The sequence below is a fragment of the Colias croceus genome, chromosome 6 (genome assembly GCF_905220415.1).
Source record: "Colias croceus chromosome 6, ilColCroc2.1".
Taxonomy (NCBI): Eukaryota; Metazoa; Arthropoda; class Insecta; order Lepidoptera; family Pieridae; genus Colias; species Colias croceus.
In genome coordinates, this window is record NC_059542.1 from 3,349,161 (window position 1) to 3,366,351 (window position 17,191).

A 17,191-nucleotide genomic window follows, 5' to 3' on the forward strand; every position below is an offset into this window, starting at 1 on the left:
CTCTGAATTTCAACGTATAATTTTCCAAAACATTTTTACAAGTTATAAGCATTTCTCCCAAATTTTACCCATAAATTCATAAATTTACAACACTTCGATGCATCATTAGCTAATTAATGTCCCCACTGCGCTAAATCCGACGTACTATTGTCGTGACAGTTGAAGTTAATCCGGTACACGGTCCGAAAGCCTGCGGATTAGATGATGTCATTCATGTATGATGTAGCATTCCCAATGTCTAATCATGCGATTAAGTACGAAAAATCTGTTATTTTCCGTGTTTGTTTGTATTCAAGGTTATCGTATATTTTTCAAAACTATCTAGTTAATCAAAAACTAAAAAGTTAATTTATATATAAGCTTTAATACCCAAATGTATTAACAAAAAATAATATATGATTTGTCTTAATATTTGTAAGAAGAGTTAATTGAGACTAGTATAAGTTAGAACTATTCATTAAATATTTTTTACATAATTTTATACACCTAAAGTCTGTGTCTGAATTCAGTATTTAATCAGATTGTATAAAATAAGAAACCTAATGACGCTGATGTCGTTTTATAAATTAGTATGAAAAGCTACTTTGCGACTTGGAAATTACTAAAATGACACAACAATTTTCGCGCGCCTCAATTGCTCGCCAAGAAAGCAAAGGACCAAACGCAAACAATAAAAGTTAAAAATGTGTCAGCAGTCAGCCTGTCGACATACTTTTGGTTGCATTATGCGAAATAAACATTAATTTCGAAATGCAAGTTACGGAAATATTAAATATCATGTGGTATCATTTTGTACAATAAGAATGTTTAAGTTTATTATGAGGAAATCACTCCCATAGTACTTATAGAACGTAGATTTTATTTTTCATAATCTACACTAACATTATAAAGAGGAAAACTTTGTTTGTTTGATTGTAATGAATAGGCTCATAAACTACTGGACCGATTTTAAAAATTCTTTCACCGTTCGAAAGCTACATTATCCACGAGTAACATAGGCTAGGTTTTATCCAGGAAATCCTACGGGAACGGGAACTATCCGGGTTTTTCTATGAAAACGCGGGCGAAGCCGCAGGCGGAAAGCTTGCAATTAATAAATATCATAAGATCTTCTATAATGTTTTGATAGGTTAATCTAAATAGTTGAGAACTAGTAACTATCACACAAAGCCTTTTATTTTAATATATTATGATTTCATCAATTGCATATCACACGACTCCAGCATATATTTTATCAAAAAATATTTAATTATTAGTTCATTTCTTTAGACGTATTTAAAAATCCGTAACACTTAACGAAATAATCCGACAAAGAATATGAATTATTACACAAACTGAAGAATATTGAAAAAAACATTTTACAGAGGTTCTGAGTCAAGCTTTGACACGGATTCGGTATGAATATCATATTATTATCCAACAGGATAATTCGTACAAATGCGAATAAAGGGTAGACCGTAGAAGGAATTTTTAATTCTCAGTGAGAAACGGTATAGGCGCAAAGGAATATAAAATAATTTTTATATTTTATATTTATTTCGTAAAATACATTTATAGATTTCTTTTTTATTTAGACTAAATGCTGTAAATTAGTCAGGTATTAATGGGTGTAACGGACACGAATTTTCTTTTTGCAATGAATGTGCGAGAAATTTACTTTTTAATAAATAAAACTTAGGCTGCAATTAAAACTTTTATGAGTAGAACCTATATGTTAATATTAAGACTCCTATCTCTATTTACTACCTATTTATTTACCCCATGGGAATCATTTCTAAGCATCTTTTGTAAGCATCGCAAAAGGAATTTTTAACGCAACAACCCTTCTCTCTTTTTGGAACAGTTGATACCTAAATGGTATAAATAAATAAATGTCTATGAACGTTTAAGTATTATCGTGAGGTATATTATAAGTTAGGTATAACTTAAACGTGAGAGTTTTATTCTGTAGGTACTTAATACAAATAAAAAAAATGTGATACGTCAAAATCTATACCTATTTAATTTAAATAGTAAGTATATATCTGAAGTAATAATAATAAGTACCCTCAAAGCTATTTTTCTAAACTCTTAACTGTAAAATATAGCAAAAGTATGCAAATTCCGTGCCGGAACCCAATTTTAGCGTACAATCTAACTCCAAAATTATGAAGTTCTCCGCCAGAAATCTAGACCAGTATTTATAGAATCTTAGACAATATATAAAACGAGTCTCCGGCGGCACAAACGCCGGCGGGTCGATGGGCGGCGTACGCCCAATCGATACCGTCGTACTACTACCTCAATGAGATGCGCGCGCCGCCGTTCCTTACGTAACGCGCAGAAACCGTCACCTGTTGCTTCATACTACCACCTAGCTAAACCCGACCGAAACGAAAAGCCTCGCCCACTCTTTGCCGCGCTTATTTAAACGCCGTCCTGAATTCAGGCGGGTAGTCGGTGTCATTGCACCGGCGCAACCTTCGCTGCACTCAAGGGTGCATAGTAGCGGCTAGCTGGCTTGATAATGATCTTCGTTAGCTATTGAAGAATTGTAATGAGTATGTAACGATCGCGATGTCTATGAACTATTAATTAAACATACTATATCGCACGCTAGTTTACGTTTCACGAGCAGATTACGTTACGTTTAATGGTTTTCATGAATAAAATTGCTATTACGCATTTTCATTAGCTAACCCTTTACGTGTAATGAAACTACGTTATGTTGCACGACAAATTTATCACGTTACGTTCATTCACTTTTTATGACTTCACACACCCAATACACCCTGATTAAGGCTACACCTACCAAAATAACTTAAATAGCATATAGTATTTCGCGTAGGCTTTTTAACGAAAATGTAATTAAATTTAATAGAGTACATATATTATGACATAAAAAGGTCAGAGTATCATCTATTTTCCCACGCTTTATTTAAATGTCAACGAATTACCCTATTAAAGCTTTTACGTTAAAGGAGACTCCATTCTTTTAAAATATAATGAGCACAAATTTAAATATAAAACAAAATCATAAAGAAATTTGATCACGCTTAATGATATAAAATATTTGATTTCATATTAAAAAAAGAGGAAAAAGCAACACAATTCTCATTTTAAAAACAGAACGGAACATCACCACAGATTTTCGGGTTTAGAGAAATATGTACCTAATCATAAGCTCAGATACCGTAACTTACGAAGAATATGTTACATTAATTAAAAACGATATAATTATATAACTATTCCTCAACTTAAGGACTTAAAACCTTCCATCAACAAACTCTTAATTCACAACTTTTACTTCGCGAAATCTTCCCTTTGACGGCTTACAGTCAAAGACTGAGCTTTATATGATAGAGAGGGGAGTGAAGCCTCGTCAAGGCTACCTTGTCTAGACGTGGCGTTTGAACCAAGCCATTATGCCCCTACGTCTTCGTATTGATGTCAACTGACATCTCTAGGGGGCGATTAAACTGAACACTACGAGCAACAGACGTATTAACGCCTTCATATTTCACCTTTGAGTTATAAACGCATTAGAAGTGCAGAGCTTTAGACATTTACAGTTAGATATTTATACTATTTAAGGTAATAAAGCTGAAGCTTTTGTTTGCTAGATTGGTTGGTTGGTGAAACGCGCTAATCTCGGGAACTACGGGTCAGAAGTAAAACATTATTTCAGTGTCATTATTGCTCATTTTTCGATGAAGATAAGTCTAGCGTTAGCTAAGAAGATAGGCTATTGGTTATATATCATCACGCTAAGATGAACATTATCTACCCAATATTAACAAGTTAACAAAAGCTATTTTTAAACAGATACATATTAAAAACTATAACAACAAAAACGTGGCATAAATAATACCTATTAGTCGTGTCAATAGGGTGGGTATTGTCGCATGGCTGTTCAATTTAGCTATTGCAATTTGTGTGCAAATTATTGCCACTATTGTACATAAAATAGCGAATTCATGTGAAATTAGTTCGTTTATTTTCATTAATATTTTAAATGAAAATCGTTCCAACAATCGCAAAAATTACGTCGATTCAGCTTTAACAACACTACTTATTATAAATTTCCAGGAACATATTTCCAACATTTTTAAATCTCACATAAAAGCTATCATATTTATAGTGTAGTGTTGCAGTTCCAAGAATATTTCATGCACCAACTATCGCGATTGAAGAGAAGATATTCTCATTTTCAAGTCACATTATAATTTATTTATGATAAGAAGTCTAAAAGCTGACTCAAGGAACTAAGCTGATTGAAATTTACATGTAATCAATGGCCTTTCCCATCGTAAATCCAAAGACTGGAACTAAAACTGTTTTCATAATAAAGATTCAACTTACAAGGTTCAGCCGTCTAGACAGGCGCCGTCGTTATGGCACCCGAGAAAAATGACGTCACACCTCTATTAATACCCTCAGGACATGCCATGGCATTCAATGGACCTCATGACCTAATTCACATTACTTGTATACCAACGATTGTTATTGGGTCATAGAGATGTTTTTCAATTAGCCATGATGGGGTGAGAACCATACTCATACTGCCAATTTTTGAGTTATTACATCTATGAGTTATTACATCGGACAACATTTTCATAATAAGGATAGGATAGTTATTTTATTCATAAGAACATAAGCTATAGAACGATAAAATTCTCGTTGTATTCATGTACTGTATGCAAATCATATAACCTATTAATATCAATATTTTAGACATACAGACAGACAGAATATTTCAGTAAGAAAACCACAACCAAGAATGTTAAATGCCGAACTATCACTGCTATTTACCAGACATAAAAGCCTTTCGTTCTATGAAAATAAAACGCAATAGTGACGCATCCAGTTGAATAACCTGTAATCCGATCTAGAAACATTGAAGTATCGGTGTTACAACACTAGGAAATCGTTTAACCCTTCGACTTTATACTGGACTCTGTATCACATAACACTATAAGGTATTTATTGATCAAGGTAGACAAAACTAATGTTTTTCCTTCAATTTCCACATGTAGGATGGAGGATAGAGAACCAAACAATAAAAATTTCGTATCATCTCTTTACATCAGTCACAAAGTAAAATATTCCATTTTAAAAATTACTCAAAGGCCCAGTAGCAAATTCAACGCACACACATCTTACATCTTTGACAATAAAGGACTGCAAGCGAACGATAAAAGTCAACAGTAATCCGAGACAGATCAAAAAGGAATTTTTAAATAGCGAGTAGAGAACTTACACTACCGACAATGTTTGACTTAAGCTTCTTTTCCATAGGATTATTAGATAAGCAAAAGGGAATATCAATTCAGCAAGTTTTCACGACAAACAAATTTTCATTATGTACTTCCAAAGAGTTAACTTATGTCTGTCATCGAGTGAAACAAGACAGACGCCACATATCTATCATGAAAGAAAAAAACCCCGTGTAATATAGCGCATAGCTTACGTAGCTACACATCACCCCTTTCTTCCTAATACCCTAGTATTTCAGGGAATACCAGATCCCTTTATTAGTTATGACTCTGCTAACTCCTCTTTGTTTCCTACTAATGATTCATTCCATTGTTTGATTCTAATGGAACTGATAAATACCTATTAAAAATTAACCTTATTGTTTTATAACAATAAAGATTGTTTTCACAATTTGAAATGGGTTTTGATTGAAAATTCCGTGCACGACAATTACTGGTTAATTAAGATTTAGAATGATAAAATGAAGAGTTCGAATTTTTATTTGTTGCCAATTAATCCTGTGTAGGTTATCTCTAAAACGAATTCGGTATAAATTGGAAATATAAAAACATTAAAATCTAATCCTTACATTTTATTCAAATTACATTTGTTATTATAGCAAGTATGTACAGTAATCAGCAAACGCTAACTTTTAGCTTTTTGGCCAAAATATCCAATAGGCATAAAGATAATAATATTATAAACATACCTGCTACCTATTCATCAAATTTGGTTTGAATTGAATGACAACGGTCCATTAATTTTATTTCGTAGCAAAGAAGTAATGCATAAGTTTTCCTAAATCAATTTAACAAAGACATCGTTTAAACCGTTAAACGTAAATAATGAATGCAGATATAATGCTATTTTAAATCAGATTAATCGACAAATTGCATGTTGTTTGATATGAATGAGTTTTGGTAGAAATGGGGTTATTATTCTTGTTAACACAACGACAGAAAGCAAACGTTTATAAAAACCACCTATTTATCTTTGACCTAGTTTTATGCGCTTTAGAAATAAAATGGGGATGTAATACCTATTATGGTATTAACATACGCGAATAAAATGCAAATCTAACGTTTACGAAATAGCATGAAATAAATTTAGGTTAGAAAGATTGGGGCGTCGAAATTCGTATCTAGTTATTTAGTGCTAAAATCACACTTTGGTATTAATAAACTTCTCTCACCATTTTCTAAAATCGACTCAAAGTGACTAAAAGCACTTAGCCGACACGTCACGTCTCTCCCATTAATAAGCTTATACATTAACATTAAAAGTTCCTTGCGTTACTTTAAGTGGCAACTTTGAAGGGTTACCTACTTCTGATTAGTTGATTCGGCCCAGATGTTTCGTGAACTATAATTTATATATACTTCTTAGTAGATTCGCAATATAAATCGCTAGAATTCTTTGGGTAGGCGCAAAAAATGAAACATAGAGCCTCATCCGTTTAAAAAGATAAACTGACAAAATAAAGCTCCATTAAACTAGGTATATTTGATAACTTCGAATACTAGTCAAAATATTATAAAAAGGAACCTATCTAATTACTACCTATAAATTATTTAAATTTCAAAATAAAATTCTACTGTCAGATGTTTCGTAATGAAATATTGGTTTGTTAAGAGCACGCAATATTCTCTAGATGGTAGGAGGAACAGAAAAAAAAAACAGGCGCGACCCATGGTTGAAACGCCCATGTGTTGTATGAATATCAACTTCCACTAACAACATAAGGTTCTAGTTTCAATCTACAATCTATTTGCTTAAAAAATCTTAGATACAGTGGAAATTGTAATCCAGCACTCGTAATAGCTTCCTGTCAAGTTTGTCATCCTGTTGGAAAATTGTCGTTAAACATCTGCGAGGCAAAGAGTAGTTTACTGCAATGTAAATAAAGATGATACTTCAGTGAACCGTATCAAAGCTCATTAGAGCCGCCTACGCCCGTCGGTTGCAGACGGACACGCCCTTTCCAAAGATCGCTGGAAACGATCTGATGAAAATCACTCGTTCACATCTAAATACGTAATTCATTAATCGATTTCGAATTACCAAATGGACCTTTATTTCAATCTACTTTAATGTCCTTGAAGTGTTATTAGATTTTTTATGGTGATTGATTTAGTTTGATGTTATTGATTAGGTATAACAAATTGTTTTTCGATGAATATTGTTGTATAAAATATACCTAACAAGTAAAAGAATAGGTACAACCACAGACATGACATCAAAACCGTTTGTATTTCTCTATCTACCCTCACCATTCAAAAGTCGATAAAACTGTCACTATTTTTGGAGTTTTATCATACCTTTAACTTTCAAAAGACATGAACAGAGGAATATAAAGCGGTGACGGCGTTCGTTTGAAAAGCTCAAGTTCTCTTAACAGTTTTAGATCGGTTAACTTGACCCACTATTGAAAATATCGGTCTATACAATTGTATGGTAAAGCAACCTTGAAAGGCGCTGTTGAGTACGTTATGTAATCATCCCTTACAAATGGCCTTACAATCAAATAGTCATAATATTGATTAGATACACTGATTTCTAAATAATTCGTTTTGTACTAATGATTTAGGAAATCGTATAAAAAATGACTATAGAAAGTTTTAATATGGGTGAAAGCTTAGATTTTATATTTTGTTGAGCTTAAAAGTAAAAATCTTTAGAATATAACAAAATACATTATCGGAATGGTAATCTAGGTATTTTGTTGAAAAATCGATGAAAAGATAATACATAAATAAACCTTTAAAATTACAGCTAATGATTCGGAGTATAGATACTATCAAGATCAATTAAAACACCGATTTCAAGATAATGAAATTACTTAATACCTCTATTCATAACCAGCACCTACCGACTAGGTAAATTGACATTGGGCAAAAAAAACAGGCTGCTTACATCAAAGATTCGGTAACTGGCTCCCAGTACCCTGATACCATAATTGCATTAATAAGTCAGAGCTCCCGTGAAGCAAGCTATCAAATTAATCCTTAATTGCAAGATAAGCGCCCTCCGTCCGCGTTTTAAGCGTTATTCGCTCTAATAGCTGACCTTATAATTATTTTATAATGTAACAGAATACTTGGAATGCAAATTGGTCCTTAAATCGTATTCTTTGTAAACGCCTTTTAGGTAAGCAGAGTCAACGTTTACAGCGAGATAGTTGAAGTGCTATTAACTACAATATTAACATAATTGTTTTAAACTTATTAAACCGATTTTATTATGTTCATAGAGTTATTCATTTCATTCAAAATTAGCACGTTGTTTTCAAGACTCATTTGTTATTCGTAAACGAGTCATTATCTAAAAAAATACAATTATTTATTGTAATTTTTTCTTCATTTAGAGTTTGTTTGTTAAAACGGACTTTTCTTCATTATGAAGATTAAAACGGTCCGAACTTCAGAGGACGAAAGCTCACGTAATTATTACTTACTAAGCTTGTACATTATACGGATACGAATGTTTTCTTCTGAAATTATTATGAACAAGACCTCAACGCTACCTTGGTTAGCAAAAAAAATGGTCATATATTATTTAGTATATGAACATGTACATTATAAATAACAAGAAGAAGAGAGAAAAAAATAATACTTTAACATTATTTAATAAATACTTTGTCAAAAAAAAGTTTATGTGAAAGGTTAATTACTAATCTGATACGACAGTAATTTTCTGGGTAGTAAGTACTAAGATAGTTTATGAAAAAAAAATACATAGTATATATTCATTAAATTATAAACCATCAGTGCAATACAATGCTAAAATTAAACAGTAACTCCAATGAAATAATATTGCTTTAAGTGCATTTATACCACTCCATACAAATTGCTCTATAAAAGTATATCGAAAAAACGACTTAATTGCGTGCAACATAAATCGAACTGCTATTAACACAAAATTCAAAACTTTACCAGCGGAGCAAGCGCCTAATAACACTAAGTGGCACTCCATACATTGCTATAGGCACAGCCACCGACAAATACCCTACGCATAAAGAATCGCGAAACAAAACGTTTCGTCTTAGCACAATGGTCCCTCACGCTTCACCACCCTCTGCTGTACCTCCGCGTTCCCCTCATCCTGCCTCCCTGCGAGCAATGCCTAATGAGAACAGTTGGAACCTAAAATTTGGTGCCAACTCGAACTCTGGAGGACTCTACAGTCGAGAGCCGGAACGCGCTAAAAGTGGAGCAAGAATTAAATAAATCAAAGGAACACAGACTGAGAGAGACATAATTGCCTTTAAGGAAATGTTATGCGCATTTCGTAAAAGCTCGAGTTAAAAATAATATTGGCATATCTCGAAGCCTCAAAGCTCCTATAAGGAGAGCGTTTCTTTGAGAAATCACGTGCACAAGAGTTTAAAGAATTATACCCGGACTGGTTTTTGAAACCACGTTATATTGTACTGCGGAAAATAATTTTAAGTGAAAATAAAACTGTTATTTCTCCTTTCAATCTGTTCCATTTATATAATATATTCTTTGTTATCGTTTAAAAGTTCCTATTGTTTTAGCAAACAAAGCTCAAGCCGCCCTTAACATCTTACTTTGAAACAATTAGAGAAGAAAATTTTAGCACGAAAATCTATTGGTCATAAATTTTGAGATTTTATCTAAAATATTATTTCTTAGAAATATTCTTGATAAAATTTATTGATAAACTAACTACCAATACCCATTAAAATAAATTTACAAAGATAAAAAATATCAGACTACAAAATTAATTATTCAACTGTTCTCATGATATCATTCATTACTGTAAAATGTTAAGGCAAAGACCAAGAGATCAATTTCCAATGTTCAAATTGAGCTAAAAATCGACTATTCATCATTGAATATAAAGGTTAAGCGTCATTACGTCCTACAAAGCTTTGGCCTGGCAAGAGAAGCTAAGTGCTTAAGGCTCACGGAGTCAGCGAAACCCTGCCACTCTAAATGCTAAGCGTAGGGCGCAACGCTTATGACGACAGGAAAATTGGCACTTATGGTGCAAGAAATTAAAATCACACGCAAACTAGGTCGTAAATATCCATTAGAAAGCGACTGAGTGGAAAAATGAAGTAGACGCGTGCATTTCTTAACAATATTAAGCCAATGATTAATAGCTGTTATAAATATAAATGTACATAGAAATAAGTTTGTTTCTTTTCGTAGCAGCAATAGAAATTAAGGATCCTTTGCTATATATAATTTATTTTTAAATGAAATATTCATTATTAGTATTATTTTGTGTATTAACACTTATAAGAGTTTAACATTTTATGAATGAAATCGTCATATAGACGAAGAAGTGCACAATTAAAGCATTATCTATTTCAATTACATTTAAATTGTTCATTTCAGGATATTATTTCATAGTAAATAAACGTTCAATTTCAGGCTATTATATGGTCAATAATCTCAAATCAGCAGTAACAGTTATAAAAATTAACATAACTATTCTTGTCACAAATAATTATTACCATTCCGTAGAGGCTTTTTAAACAAAAACTGCATACAACGGAAATACATGTCACAAATTAATCTCATATCGATAGAATCTTCATCGTTTTTGGCAATATCTCTTTCTTATACATATTATGTATATAAAAATCTCTGCAGTTTTATTTTCTATGAAATTCCGATGGCCAATGGTTAAGTCCGTATTATGTGGTTAGGACTTAGGTCACAGTCCAAGGTCTACATAACTAATGCAAGATTTGCGAAGTATTCCATATTAATGGGAATTTATTAACGATTTAACATTTTTAGCATAACATAGTTTTGCTAAGCGTCTAGACGAGTAAAATGCTTACGGGGTTTTATAGTTTATACTATCATGAAAATATGGTCTAGACATGTCATTATTATAATTTAGTATGAAGAATGAAAATGGGTTTCTTCTCTGTAGAAACTGCTCTGAAACAGAGGTAAATTGTAATGTATTTAGACAATTAAAAAACGCTTCTTCAGGACAGAAAAAAGTGTTTGAATTTGAATGTACGTTTAAAAAATTATACTGAAAAAATTTCCTGCTGAATTTAAGTCCATGCTATTTTTATATGACAAGAATTGAGATTAAATAAAACCACTTTTGTGTGGGAAAAATGAAGAGGAGCTTTGACTATGATGTCATTTAAGCTCATACATATCGTATGACGTAAACCGTGGGCGAAAACCGCTTGAAACCTTTTAGTTTGAACAAGCTGATAATAATTCTGAACTGTGAAAACATGCACGTTATGCAAGTAGATGAGACTTGAGAGATTTTCGTATTAGACATGCGTGGACGCATAATTTCATACACAACTGAAATTTTTCCCAAAATAAAATATTATTATTATCTAACATGTACAACGTCTTTAGCTGTATGATAAACTTTTATAATATGAAGTGGGAATCTTTAGTTTATGATCATATCTGTGGACTACGAAAGCTCTACGACGGTGCTACGGCACTCTATACCATTATAATTTTATATTTAGCTTTTAGCTACAGTAGTCATTCATAGGTAAATATCATCAGGTAAAATTTATTCATTCATTTACAAATGCAGACGATTGATGACCCAGATATTTTATATTGACCTATTTAACTCACTAGGATTTTACTAACGCAGCGTATTTCCTGTTTTATGTTATTTTATCGTACTGCTCTAGTATGTCTCCTACATAGATAATTATCGGTGTAATTAATCTTAATACAAATAATAAGGCTTATCTCAATTATTTTGTATAAATTATGCTTTCAGCTGTAGATTTTCTTTCATTTAAATTGATTGAAAAGACACATTAAAGCTATAAAGCTACGGTACTGTTAGTTTCTGAGTAAAATGAAATTATCTTAATATTTTAAGAAACGTCTCTTAGCGTACTTTATAACATCGACAAGATGGCGAAATAGGCCCATTCTACAGTTCATATAGCTGTCGTTATCATATTATATTATATTAAACATCTACTTATACGATTATTCAGTCACCATTAAATTCCCGCTTCTAGCGTACGTATGCACGACATAGAATTTTTTATAGAATCATGTATGATAAAACGTGAATTAAATAACTAAATAGGCACTCAAAGGAGTATATGTACATATTATATAGTGTACAATAAAAGCATATAATTATAAGAGAAGAGTGGCACCACCAAACCGGTTTTTGTACGACATAAAAATTGCTCAGGAAACAATGGTGTCGAGGGTTCCATTCTCACATCCAGAAAATGTAGCAGGCTATAGGATTTAGCGAGGCCTTAGCTAGCGGGGTCGTCGAACGGCGTCGGCGTCCGGGCCGGGAGGGGCGAAGGTTTCGGCGCGTGCTATCGATCGTATCGCATACCTTCCTGCGGCCGCAGCAAAGCATCCTCCGAGCGCGCGACTGTCCGCCCGGCGAAGATTTCAACCTGGTCAATTTTCTCCACTGCATCGGTGCAGGTTAGCGCGGCGCTTGCGGGGGCGGCCGCGACGCCGGCAGCTCGCGCATCGCGGGCGCTTCGGACGCGGCCGGAGCGCGCGAACCTCTCTCGCGGAGTGCCCGCTCCACGCCCGCGCCTGCGCCCTGCGCGCCCTGCCCGTACCCGACCCCCCACATTTTACTCCTCGCGATTAATAATTCCGACTACGATGCCAGTGCGTATGTGGGTTAGTTTTTTTGGCGATCGATGACATTATCCAGTGCGAGTCACTTCCGTGGGCTGATGCAAGTGTCTGATGACCTATAAATCGCCTATCGACGTAACAATTCGTAGCGTTTTTCAGTCACGCTGACCCCGAATCGGACTAGTTTTAAATATAGGCAGCCCCGGCGGTGCGAGACAAACGGTATTAAAATGGAGTGCTATAAGCTAAAGCGGGTATTATTATTGATCTAGTCTATATCTCAAAGACTAACCTAAAAAGCATAAAATAACTTTGTAGCACAATGCAAGATATAAGCGGGATAGAATTTATTCTATCTACTCGTATTAACACAAAAATACTCACGAAATTGCAACAACGATTCATAAACACTCACACGAGCGGCACGGCTTATTCAAACAACTGTGAAAAGAATGGAACTTTCGTCCCTAGCAGATTAAAAAATAAAAAGTCAAATGTCAAACATGTCGGTTTGATAACGAGGTACGGTGGGTTTTTCATCCATAGAGCGCACAAAGAGTGAACAAAACCGCATGCGGGAGGGTCGCGGAGCTCCAAAACGAACTTTCGCTCGACCGTCCACTCGCCACTGAAATTAATTGAATTTCAATGATCTTTTCTGCGAGAGTTTCAGCTATGATTACTGGTCATACACCATTCGTATTCAGATTGTTTATTCATTTTGTGTGTTGCATATAGTTTATATAAGTACGTTCATATAAATACAATGAAATCAATAATGTGGCTGATATTTTTGATTTGTCACAGAACGCGCGGCTGTATTAAACTTTACGCTCAATAGCGATATGATGCATTCTAAACATGAAAATAATATATTTATCATTTCAATGTTAATGTAATCGTTTCTAATGATTTTTAATGAAATGTAGGTATTCAAAGAAAACATGAACTTGAAATTTACACACACTAGTTCATTACCGTTAAATTGTAGGTATAATAATAATTAAGTTATCATTTCATTTTAATTTCCACATATACGGGATAAGTATTATAGTAGTAAGTAAGTAACAAAGATTAGTATGTATTTAAGGAAAATCTACCAATTTCATGTACCTAATCCCAAATAGGTGCCTACTATAATATTAAGTAGGTATAAGGCCACAATCATATAATAATCTAGATATAAATCAAATTGCTATAAGCACTATGTCTACATAATATAACAGTTATAATTAGCGTAATCGTTTTTTTCTTTCAAATAGATAGATATAGGTACGTGTGTAGATTTTCGGGAATGTTCAATTTATGAATGGAATAATCTACTAATAGGATTTTTCAACTAAATGAAGGTATCAATTAATGAAGTTCCTATTGAAAAATATCATATTTTTAGTTTTTATATAAAATTATTGTCATTTTAAGCGGATAGAGCAACGTTATCAGGTTTTTTAGGGTTCCGTAGCCAAAATGGCAAAAACGGAACCCTTATAGTTTCGTCATGTCCGTCTGTCCGTCTGTCCGTCTGTCCGTCTGTCACAGCCGATTTACTCGGAAACTATAAGTACTACAGTGATGAAATTTGATGGGAATATGTGTTGTATGAACCGCTACAAAAATATGACACTAAATAGTAAAAAAAAGAATTGGGGGTGGGGCCCCCCATACATGTAACTGAGGGATGAAATTTTTTTTTTCGATGTACATACCCGTGTGGGGTATCAATGGAAAGGTCTTTTAAAATGATATAAAGTTTTCTAAAAAACATTTTTCTTAAAGTGAACGGTTTTTGAGATATCAGCTCTCAAAGTCGTAAAAAGTATGTCCCCCCCCCTCTATTTTTATAACTACGGGGTATAAAATTCTAAAAAAAATAGAGGTGATGCATGCTAATTAACTCTTTCAACGATTTTTGGTTTGATCAAAGTATCTCTTATAGTTTTTGAGATAGGTTGATTTAACTGTAAATAATAAGTTTATTATATTTGCTGCTACGGAACCCTTTGTGCGCGAGCCCGACTCGCACTTGGCCGGTTTTTTTTCTTATTATGTGGCATCGATACGATACGGTACTGTAATTTTCACGATCTATATAATAGTTAGCATGATTATGCGGCATTAAGTTTTTAAGTTTATCTGTTAAAGTGAAACTTTTATTAAGTACATCGTCTCAAACTTTTTGGTCTGTGTAGCGCATGTCGCGTGACGCTACGTATGATAATTATCGTACAAATACGATAATTTTTAGTTAAATGTCTATAGTGTGAAAAAAGTTTCACTTTTACCGTGGTTTCATAAAACCACACAACATTTTTTAATGCCATGTTTTATTTATAACATAGTTATACAATCACTTGTTAAACAGTACTTAGTTACTGGATCTTAAAGTACCTAAGCTTAAGAAAGGTCTTAGTCTATGAGAAAACATTTTTTTAACTCACACTCACACGGTGTGAGAGGTACATGGCCATTACTTATAATATCTAAGTACATATATCAATTTCGTTTATCTCGACCAATAAGTTTCAGAAAATAGGACCATAATAATATGAGGGTCACTACGTCTAGAGGTCCTACATCTATACATATAATAAAATCGTAGGAAAGTCAAAACTGTACATTGAATATTTTTTTAAAAGAATACCTGGGCCGTGATCTATAATCGATATAGAAGCCAAAAACATAGTTTTTAGAATTTTTGTCTGTTTGTCTGTTTGTCTGTTTGTCTGTTTGTCTGTTTGTCTGTATGTTTGTCCGAGCTAATCTCGAAAAGTACTGCATAGATTGACTTCAAATTTTGCATGAATATTACTAACAGGTCGAGTGAGGCTATAGGCTACATATTATCAAGCTATCACCTACGGGGGAGGAGCTGTGAACCTTTATTTTTCTTACGTATTCCGTGTATTACGACAGCGTACAATCTAAAGACTCATGTTTAAATGTTGGTTTCGAGTAAGCCATGCTATTATCTAGCTTTACAAAATAAAAACTATGTCATTTACGTAATTTGGGCAGAGAAACAGTTTAATGAATTTAGTAGTATAAAGACAAATTAGAAACAGCGCCATCTATTAAATGTTATAAAAATCAAATCAATTTACACGTTAACTATTGGAAATTAATAATCAAATGACGCATATATAAATGTTGTTAGACAATATCTATATTGACACTATAAAAATTATGCCATTTAAGTAACTTGGGAAGAGAAACATAGCTTAAAGAATGTAAGTTGTATAATGTCAATTTTGTAACAGCGCCATCTATGAGATTTCGTAAAAATCAAATCAATTTACATGTTAACACTACTGAACACAATGTTAAAAATTAATAATTTAAATATAATTAAGTATGTTATTTATTTATTTAACTCTTTAACCCATATCTTCCGTTCCCTATAAGATATATTTCGTGTAAATAATAAACTACACTTTTTTAAAGTGAGGGTAGATGTTTATTATTTTAAGTAAAAATAGACACCATTATCTACAGTTAATCTAATGATTGTGTTCCAAAGAGTATACTAATATATTGTTGTGTTCATTAGTTACAATTTTAAAAATCTTCGTGTTTTATAAATTTACTAGCTTACCGCCCGCGGCTTCGTCCGCTTTGTCTAAAACCTAATAAATTATGTACTAAAACCTTCCTCTTGAATCAGTCTATCTATTAAAAAAACCGCATCAAAATCTGTTGCGAAGTTTTAAAGATTTAAGCATACAAAGGGACATAGGGACATATAGGGACACAGAAAGCGACTTTTTTCATACTATGTAGTGATATTTATAAAGCAATTGAATGCCATAAAACCAAAAATATCAAGTGCAATCTTCGTGTTTTGTGAATTTTCACCATCATGCGTTCCCACAAAAGGTAAGTTGTTACTTACAGGTATTTATTGAAATGAAATGAAATGAAATGAAATGAATGATTCTTTTATTATTTTGAGGTGCATTGGGAACAGAAGTTTTTGATAAAATTTTATTTGTAAGTAGTTAGCTTTTTTTTATAGATTTACAGTTAACTTTTGATTTTTTTATTTACAGATTCAATGCTAATAAAATTATATCGCCTTTGGAAGACGATTTCTGCTGATATTTTTACTACACCACTTGAAAATTGATGATTTGATGATAAAGACAGTAGCAGCGAGAATTAAGTGGAAATTAGTAATCATCCGCTTCGTCAATTTTTGACTGAAGTTAATGTCCAACGTCCAATGGTTCAATCATTGGAAGTATCTCGGGAAATTTTGGAGGATATTTTTCAGGAAGGAGAGGAGGGGCAGCCAACCACATATCAAACTACTACGTTTTAGTACCGAAAAAAATTTTATTGCCAAATGAAACGTAAAT